Genomic DNA, 8,063 nt, shown 5'->3' with positions numbered 1-8,063 from the left:
CCCCTTAGAGACACACAGAGGGTGTCTCTGACTCCCTTGAGGCAGGTGTGTGTTTTTGTATGTCACGTGACTTGCTTGTGTGTGCTCCTCTGTCTCTGTTTCTGGGGAGTGTTCAGGGCACATATACAAAGTGGGGGGGGGTATGTGTGTCAGTGCTTTATGCACACATGTTCACTTGTGCTGGGTGTGTCTTTCTTACTGTCTGGGGACCTCTCTGTATGTCCATAGCTTGTGTCTGTCTAATTGCAGATGTTGGAGGGACCAGGAAGCCTGAAGAGGAAGTTCCTAGAGGGTGAGTGGGTACATGGAGCATATGGGCCGAGGACATCCCTGCCTCACCCCCAGCTGGGAATGGGATTGTGTCAGAGTCGTCCAGGGAAATTATTAAACCTTCCTGTGTTCCTGTCCTACCTCAGATCAGTGAATCTGGCTTACAGGAGCCAGGGTTCAGGCACTACTGTTTTAAAGGCTCCCTAGGTGATTCTAAAGGGCGTGGAGGCTGTGCTTTCCCAAGTGTGGTCTGAGGGTTATCTGCGTTGGCTCCACTCAAGGGCTTCTAAGAAACACACCAGAGTATCAGCCCCTGGGCTGGACCCCACGCATCACACTCCGAATTTGCGCCCTTTAGTTTGTATTTGACCAGGGTCCCAGGTGACCTGTGCATCAGTTCAAGGTTGAGAACCCTGGAGCTAGGCTTCTCAGCTGGAGCATGCAAGAAGACATATTTGCTAACTCCTGGGAGATTCTGCTACTGCCTGATGGGAGCAGTCGGGGCAGGGGCGTGAGGACTTGCTTTTTCTTTTCTCTCTTAAAAAGTTATTGTTATTATTTTGCTACTGATTCTGATGTTGGCATGTGTGGAGGTCAGAGGACAACTTCGGGGGAACTGGTTCTCTCCTCTCACTTTACATGGGTTCAGACCGGCTTGCTTTTCTAATGAGTGAGTTCCAGGTGCTGCTGTTCCTGCCGCCTGCTGTCCAGAGACTTTGTGGGAAAAATGACTGGTACAGCTGTGGCAGATGGAGAAGGGTGTGGAGCTCTCTGTCTCTCTGTCTCTGTCTCTCTCTGTCTCTCTCTGTCTCTGTCTCTCTCTCTCTCTCTCTCTCTCTCTCTGTGTGTGTGTGTATGTATGTATGTATGTGCTCGCACATGCACATTAATGGCATAAGGAGGGCAGAATGGAAGGAGAGTCCATATTCTCTTCAAGAGTCTGCCTTCCCATTGTCTTAGAGTCTTGATTCCCTGCTCTAGGGCTAGGCCAAAGCTGGGGCAACACAAGAGAGCAGGAAACAGGGGCACTGGCATTTGGACCCCTCTGCTTTCTATGGAGTTCACTCCTCCAGTGCCTCCTCTTAGGGACTGGTGACAGGACTCTTCTCTAGTTCCTTGAATCCCGAGTGTAAGAGTCAGGCTCTCCAAAGTTCGCCAGTGTGCCCCCACATCTTCATGGGACTTAGCAATCTCTGGAGGCTCAGGAACCCAGGCTGCTGTATCCCAGCTTGCCTGGCACACTCTGGGCCATAAGAATCTGTGTTTCGTTCTCCGCAGCTGGCAGGTAGTCTGGTGCACCTCTCTGTAACAGTAGTTACCAGAGTGATTGAAGTTTGACTGAAGCAGAAGGAAGGAGCCAGGAGTGCAGGTGGAGGTGACTTAGGCGTGTTTTCAAGGGGGAAGCTCACTGGGACCCTGCCCCTCTAGGCGCTCTCCCCTTGCCAGGCTTCTGGGGGTCCTTTTCAGGATGTCAAACTATGGATCAGAGTTCAATCAGGTAGGGGTGGGCATGGTAGAAGGGGACATCTTTCCCACAGGGCAGTCAGCCCTCTTTGTCTGTCTGTCCATCTGGTGGGGAGGCTAGAAGAGGGTGGAGGTGGCAGTGGGAACAGCAGACAGGCAGGCGGGGGCTCAGCTGCAGCCGCAGTCCTGCCTGGAGGTAGACTGTAGTATCAGCATCTCCCTTGCCTGCATTGGCGGAGCAGATAGTGATCAGCCAGAATACCAGAGGTGTGAGGCAGGCATGACTTCACCCAGGGTGTGCCTGCTCCCTGAGCCCTGCCAGGCCACCCTCCCTGCCCGCTCCCAGCACCCCCCACCCCCACCAGGTTAGACAACAAGCTTCAGCCAGCCACAGCAGGGGCGTCCCAACGCGCTGGCTGGGTCCCAGCCAGCTAGACTCAGGCAGGGAACTAGATACCTCTTTGGAATCAGCTTCTACCAAACCCTGAGGGCGTCACGGTGGTCCCAGATCCTCTCTTGGGCCCTGGGTGCTGGGACACTTTGGAGGTAGAGTTGGAGTCAAGGAGAACTATTTAGGACTAAAATCACACGCCAAACCTATGGGCGAAAAAGAAGGGCCATTGATACTCTCAAATGATGGAGGAGACTTGGAGGCCCAGCTCAGCTTGGGCCAGGAGACAAAATGAGGAAGTAACAGGCCCAGCAGCATGGGCCAGCAGAAGGACGCCTACTGTGTGTCTGGCACCATGCTAGCAAATACCAATTTGGAAATCACACCCAGAAAAGCCCGAAAAGATGGTAGGAAGAATTTACCAAGCCAAATATATAAAACATCTCTTGGTAACTGCATTTTCCATCCACCCCAAGATTCCCCTTGTGGCAAGATGGGCTGTCAAAGTTAAGTGTTAGACCGTGGAACTGGTGTGGACATGGGTGGTTGCCCCTAGGAGCCATGTGGGTCCTGACAACCCAAGGACAAGGTCTCAGTTGAAGGTCTGGGGCAGAAAATGGGCTGGGCAGTCACTGAGATCCTGTCCTTAGCTCTTGGTGAGGGGCTCCTGCTGTCCCCGCTCTGTCCCGTCCTCACTTGGCTGTCCTCATTTGCACCTGCGAGCACACTCAGGCCCTTCCCACACAGCCTCGCGTACCTCCTCTCCTACCATGCTTGTACCCACCACCTCCATACACACCCTCCACCCACACTCGCAGGCAGGCAGGCAGGCAGGCCTCGGCCAGGAGCTTTGCACAGAGAGCTCGGAAGGCATCTTTGCACACCGTGGATCCACCTGGGATGCTCTTCCTTTCCATGCTCCGTAGCTTCCAGTAGAGTCCCAAATCCAGCAGGGAATGGGACACACAGGGCCCATGTCTAAAGCCCACTTTCCGGGGCTCCTTGTTGCTGCTTTCCTTCCTTGAGGGTTCAAGTGTCTTCAAGAGCACCCCCGTTCCTCTCTGTGCTTCCAAGGGACCCTTGCTGGATTGCTGTGTACGGTTCACGGTGCCATTTCTTCTTTTTTTATTCAGTTTTGTGTTCTCTGGCCTTTCCATATTTGACCTTCTGCTGAACTCTGGGAAACAAGGGAGGAAAAGATGTGTCCATTCATAGAGCAACAGGGTCTGAACCCAGCAAGGCCACCAGGCTGGTCGTGCTCTGTTACCTAACCTTTACCCACCTGTCTGCACTCACCTCAGCTCATACTCCCTCCTGTGTGTGACAGTCACCCCCCTCCTCCTGTCATTCTCTTCTGCCTCCCTCACGCCCTTCCACACACTGTCTGTGGATGGTTGCTAACACCTGGTCATGTCCTTGTGGTGCTGGGGCAGTATCGGGAGAGCTGTGGGAGTCTCCGAGCCCTCCCTGGCCACTGGCGATCTCAGTCTCTTGCTTTGGCATTGAGAGAGGGAGGGCAGGGAGGACCCTGCACGGTGAGTAGAGGTTCATCTTGGGCTCTGGGTGACGGCCTTGGCATCTTGAAGGCCTGGAGCGTGGTGGAGAGCTGACAGACGAAGGAAACGGGAGGAAGAGGCGAGAGAAGAGGGAGACAGGATGGACGAGCTAGAAGATAGAGACAAGAGTTCAAAGTCTGAGTAGAAATGATAGAGTAGTCTCCCTTATTCTTGGCTTCCCTTTCTTCAGCTCTAGCTAGGCATGGTTGGTCAAGATCTCAGAATATTAAATGGAAAACTTTAGAAATAAACAGTGTATGAGTTTTACATTGCGTACCGTTCTGAGTTGTGGGATGAAATAGCCCACTCTCCACTCTGCTTCACCCAGGTGGTAAATTACTCCTTGTTCAGTATATGCACACTGTATATGCTATGCTACCTACCCAAGTTACTTAGTGTCTATGGGACAAGGTGATAGCTGTGGATTTAAGTATCTACTAGGGAGGGAGGGGTGTTGTAGGATATGTCCCCTGTAGATAAAGAAGTACTCCTGGAGGGATAGCAGACAGAGGTATGATCTCATCACCAAGCACCCCTAAAAAGCCAGTCTTTGCTTAAATATATTTGGGTCTATCTCAGTACACATGGGTGACACCACATGGGATGCATAACCTGCTCCCTGGGCTCTAGCTGGCCTCAGCGTCTTGCTTCTGCCGTAGTGGACAGGCGAGGGTCTTCAAGTAGTAGTGTTTGCAAAGTGGCAAGCCTCTTTTGAGGCTGGTCTGATTCTGGGATTCTCCTGTCTTCCACTTCATGGGCCCCCAGCAGGCTGTGGGCTTGACACCCCTCAGTTCAACATTCCAGGAAGCTTTGTAAGGGGTGAGAAATCAGCGTTCTGGGAAATTTTGTGAATTCTGGGCAGCCTCTGGCCCTACCTTGTGTGGATGGCCTTCAGGCTTTCTCAGGTGCTGGGTCCAAGGTTTCCTTTCTACTTGTGATAGCTGGGACCCGAGAGGATGCCTGGGTAGGCAGGGGTGAGGGCTCTGCAGAAGGAGCTGGACATTCCTTCTGCTCAGCCTGATTACTGGTGAGCACTTGGGAAGGTTTTGATCCAACTCAAGCCACTCTGCAGATAGCCCTGGGCCCTTCCTTTTGCCTGGGTGGCAGGAGGACCCACCCGAAACCCTGGCGAGGGCTAAGACCGTTGCTAACAGCCAGGAGCCATCCCACGAACTCAACCAAGGATGGCGGCAGTATCAGCAAGTCCTTTTTTGTCCCCACAGCATGCACCCGCCCCAGGACAGAGGGGCCTTGGCAGCCTTCAGCCTGGTTATCTGATTTGGGGGCTGATGGGGTTTCTAATGGGAAAACAATATGTTAATTTCAGAATGTTCCTGATTAGATGAAAATGATACGGCTTCAAAGTTACTTCCTTAATTTATTCAGAAAATAACAAGAGAGAATTCTCTGCTATGATCCTTAATTAAACCGGAGCCTCCACCGCCCAGGCAAAACAGGTTCTGCTCTCCAGGTGTGGGGAACAAAGGCACCCCTGGCCTGAGTCTCCTAGTGGCCGCCTTGGGGTCTTCACCTGGTCAGGCTGTCAGTTAGCCTGTAGCAGCATTGGCCGAGGTGGGCAATAGGTGTAACTCCTCCCATTGCAGGGACCCCTCAAATTCAGAGTCATCCTAGAATCACACATCAGTCTTCCATACCTTCATCCTGTTAATGACCCAAATCCACAGTCTTAGCGGGCAGAGGTTGGAGCTGGAATCCCGGGGCAGCTTTAAATATGGAACAGCTGTAGAATATGGAAGGCACTGACGGGTCCAGGTAGGAGCTACACTGAGATCAGCCAAAGAAAACTCATCCAGGGATTTTGGAGAGCATGAGACATGGTTGCATCGAGGTTACTTGCTCAATTTACCCAGTAGGCCACTAGAGTCAATGGGAAGGAAGCTATGGTGGCTTTTTGGGTCCAAAAAAAAAAAAAAAAAAAAAAAGGAACGGAGACAGAACTAAGGTAGAGGAACTTCACAGCTGGGGTCAGAATGTCAAAACTTGGAGAAGAAACAGGACGTCTATCCTCAGTTTCTCTTTTTCTCCCCCACTCCTCTGCTGTAGGCACAATACATGGCAGACTGTCCTGGAAGCTGGAGGTCAGGGGAGCATACTTTGCAGATGAGGCTCCTGTGACACAGGGAAGACAGAATGAATGTCGGAACAGAGTAAGTGAGTAGAGAATGGCCAGCTCAAGGTGATGGGAAATATCCCCATCCTTCTCCTGCTTCCAAATTGGTCACCTTCCTGGTCATCCCCCACAGCAGTCCTATTCCTGTCTCTTGGAGGAAACTGACTCAGAGAAGTCAAGTGGTGTACTTGAAATCACATGGTCAGGATGCCACGGATTCAAATTTTGTTTTGTCTCACTCCAAATTCTCCCTTCCCTGAATGAAGTCTTGGTGATGAAAGAGTTGGCCTGAGTAGGTGTGATGAAGTAAGTTTTTGGTGTGACTGAGGCTTGCCTGGAAGTTTCTACAGGGTTGCAAGGGAAGCCTTCCTGCTGCTCCCGAGGGAAGGGATATAGAATACCTTCTGCTCCCCACATATCAAGCAAGAGTCCCCAGGACCCAAACATTTCTTACCTACTGAGATGGCCTATGCTTGGGATCTGCTGCATCCAGAGCTGGAAAAGATGCCTACAGCATGGACCTAGAATGGAAGGAACCCCTCTTCCGGGATGTCTTCTCTTGGGACCACCTGGACTTTCCATTGCAGGGTGCCCGTGGGTGATGTTTGGACATCTCATTACCCTTTCCTGCCAGGAAGTTTCTCATCTGCTGAGCAATGTAGCCAGGGACTGGCTGAGGATGCAAGGGGAAAGTTGATTGGTTTTTTTTTTTTGGGGGGGGGGCAGGTAGGGCCTCCTGATTTTGAATTCTAATGTAGCAAAGGTTAGAGAGTTAAAGGCCTGAGCCTTGAGGCTGCAGCTGAAGAGGACCCTAAAAGGCAAAAAACGTCATGAGGGTAGGGAGGCTGGTGTGGGGACAAGTGGTACCTGTGTGCATCTGAATATATGAAGATAGGTGTGTGTGTGTGTGTGTGTGTGTGTGTATGTGTGTATGTGTTAGTGTGTGAGTGAAAGAGAGAAGGGGTGTGTGTGTGTGGGGAGAGAACTGTGAAGGTGATAAGGGTCAAAGTGAAAGGAAATGGTATGGATAGACCATGCCAGATGATGACAATCAGCTAGAATTTATATAACACCAGATGCCAGACCTGTTCTAAATTATTTTTAAAAAAGAACTTTTTAAAAATTTTCTGTGTATGAGAGTTTTGCCTGTGTGTGTGTTTGTGTTTGTGTGTGTGTGTGTGTGTGTGTGTGTGTGTGTGTGTGTGTGTGCCTGGTGCTGGTGCCCACAGAGATCAGAGGAGGACATTGGATCCCTGGAGTCACAAGTAGTTGTGAGTAACCACATGGGTGCTGGGAATCGACCCCAGGTCCTCTGCAAGAGCAGCAGGTGCTCTTAGCTGCTGACCCGCTCTCCAGCCCCATGTTCCAAATTTGTTGTATATATTAACAATTTTAACCCCTGTAACCGACTTCAGATATTATTAGCCCGTTTTACATTGACTGAGACTGAGGCCCAGGGAATCAATGACAGTAACAAATACTGGAAGTAGGATTTGGGCCCAGGCTCAACACTTGTTTTTTTGTTTTTGTTTTTGTTTTTGTTTTTGTTTTTGAGACAGGGTCTCTTGTAGCTCAGTCTGGCCTCAAACTCACTATGAAGCTAAGGATGACCTTGAACTTCTGATCTTTGTGCCTCCATCTCCTGAGTGCTGAGGTTTTAAGCATGTATTACCATGCCTTAGTTTATGTGGTTCTGGAGATCCAACCTAAGGCTTCCTGCCTGCTAGATGTGGTGGTTTGAATAAGATTGTCCCCCATAGGCTCTGTATTTGGATGCTTAGTCACCAGGGAGGAGCTATTTGAAAGGATTAGAAGGATAGGAGCTGTGGCCTTGTTGGAGGAAATGTGTCCCTGGGGGTTGGCTTTGAGGTTTCACAATCCCATGTCAAGCCCAGTGTCTTTGTCTTGGTCTGCAGGTCAGAATGGAGCTCTCAGATACTGTTCCCGGGCCATGTGTACCACCATGCTCCCCACCACGATGGTAATGGACTGAACTGTAAGCAAGCCCCCGATTAAATACTTTCTTTTGTGAGAGTTGCCTTGGTCATGGTGTCTCTTCAAAGCGGTAGAACAATGACTAGGAGACCAGACAAGTATCCACAATCCCCTAACCCCAAATCTTAACCACTGAAAAGCTCTGCCTCTTAGCTCTGGGTGAGGTGGCTCTGGTCTGTTTAGCTCTGGGTAAGGTGGCTGTGGTCTCATGGCTCTGGGTAGGGTGGCTCTGGTCTCATGGTTCTGGTCTCATGGC

The 8,063-nt window shown here is 50.9% G+C and overlaps 1 long non-coding RNA gene across 1 annotated transcript; it reads left to right on the top strand.

Annotated features, from left to right (window-relative positions):
* Positions 1-217: 217 nt before the first annotated feature.
* LOC131905149 (uncharacterized) lies at positions 218-7,846 on the top strand. Its single transcript, XR_009377859.1, has 3 exons — positions 218-292; positions 5,746-5,849; positions 7,729-7,846. It is a non-coding gene; the product is annotated as an uncharacterized LOC131905149 (long non-coding RNA).
* Positions 7,847-8,063: the final 217 nt, after the last annotated feature.

Source organism: Peromyscus eremicus, chromosome 2 (assembly GCF_949786415.1).
Source record: "Peromyscus eremicus chromosome 2, PerEre_H2_v1, whole genome shotgun sequence".
Taxonomy (NCBI): Eukaryota; Metazoa; Chordata; class Mammalia; order Rodentia; family Cricetidae; genus Peromyscus; species Peromyscus eremicus.
Note: the sequence above shows the minus strand (reverse complement) of the source record. Positions and strands in the feature narration are given on the sequence as shown.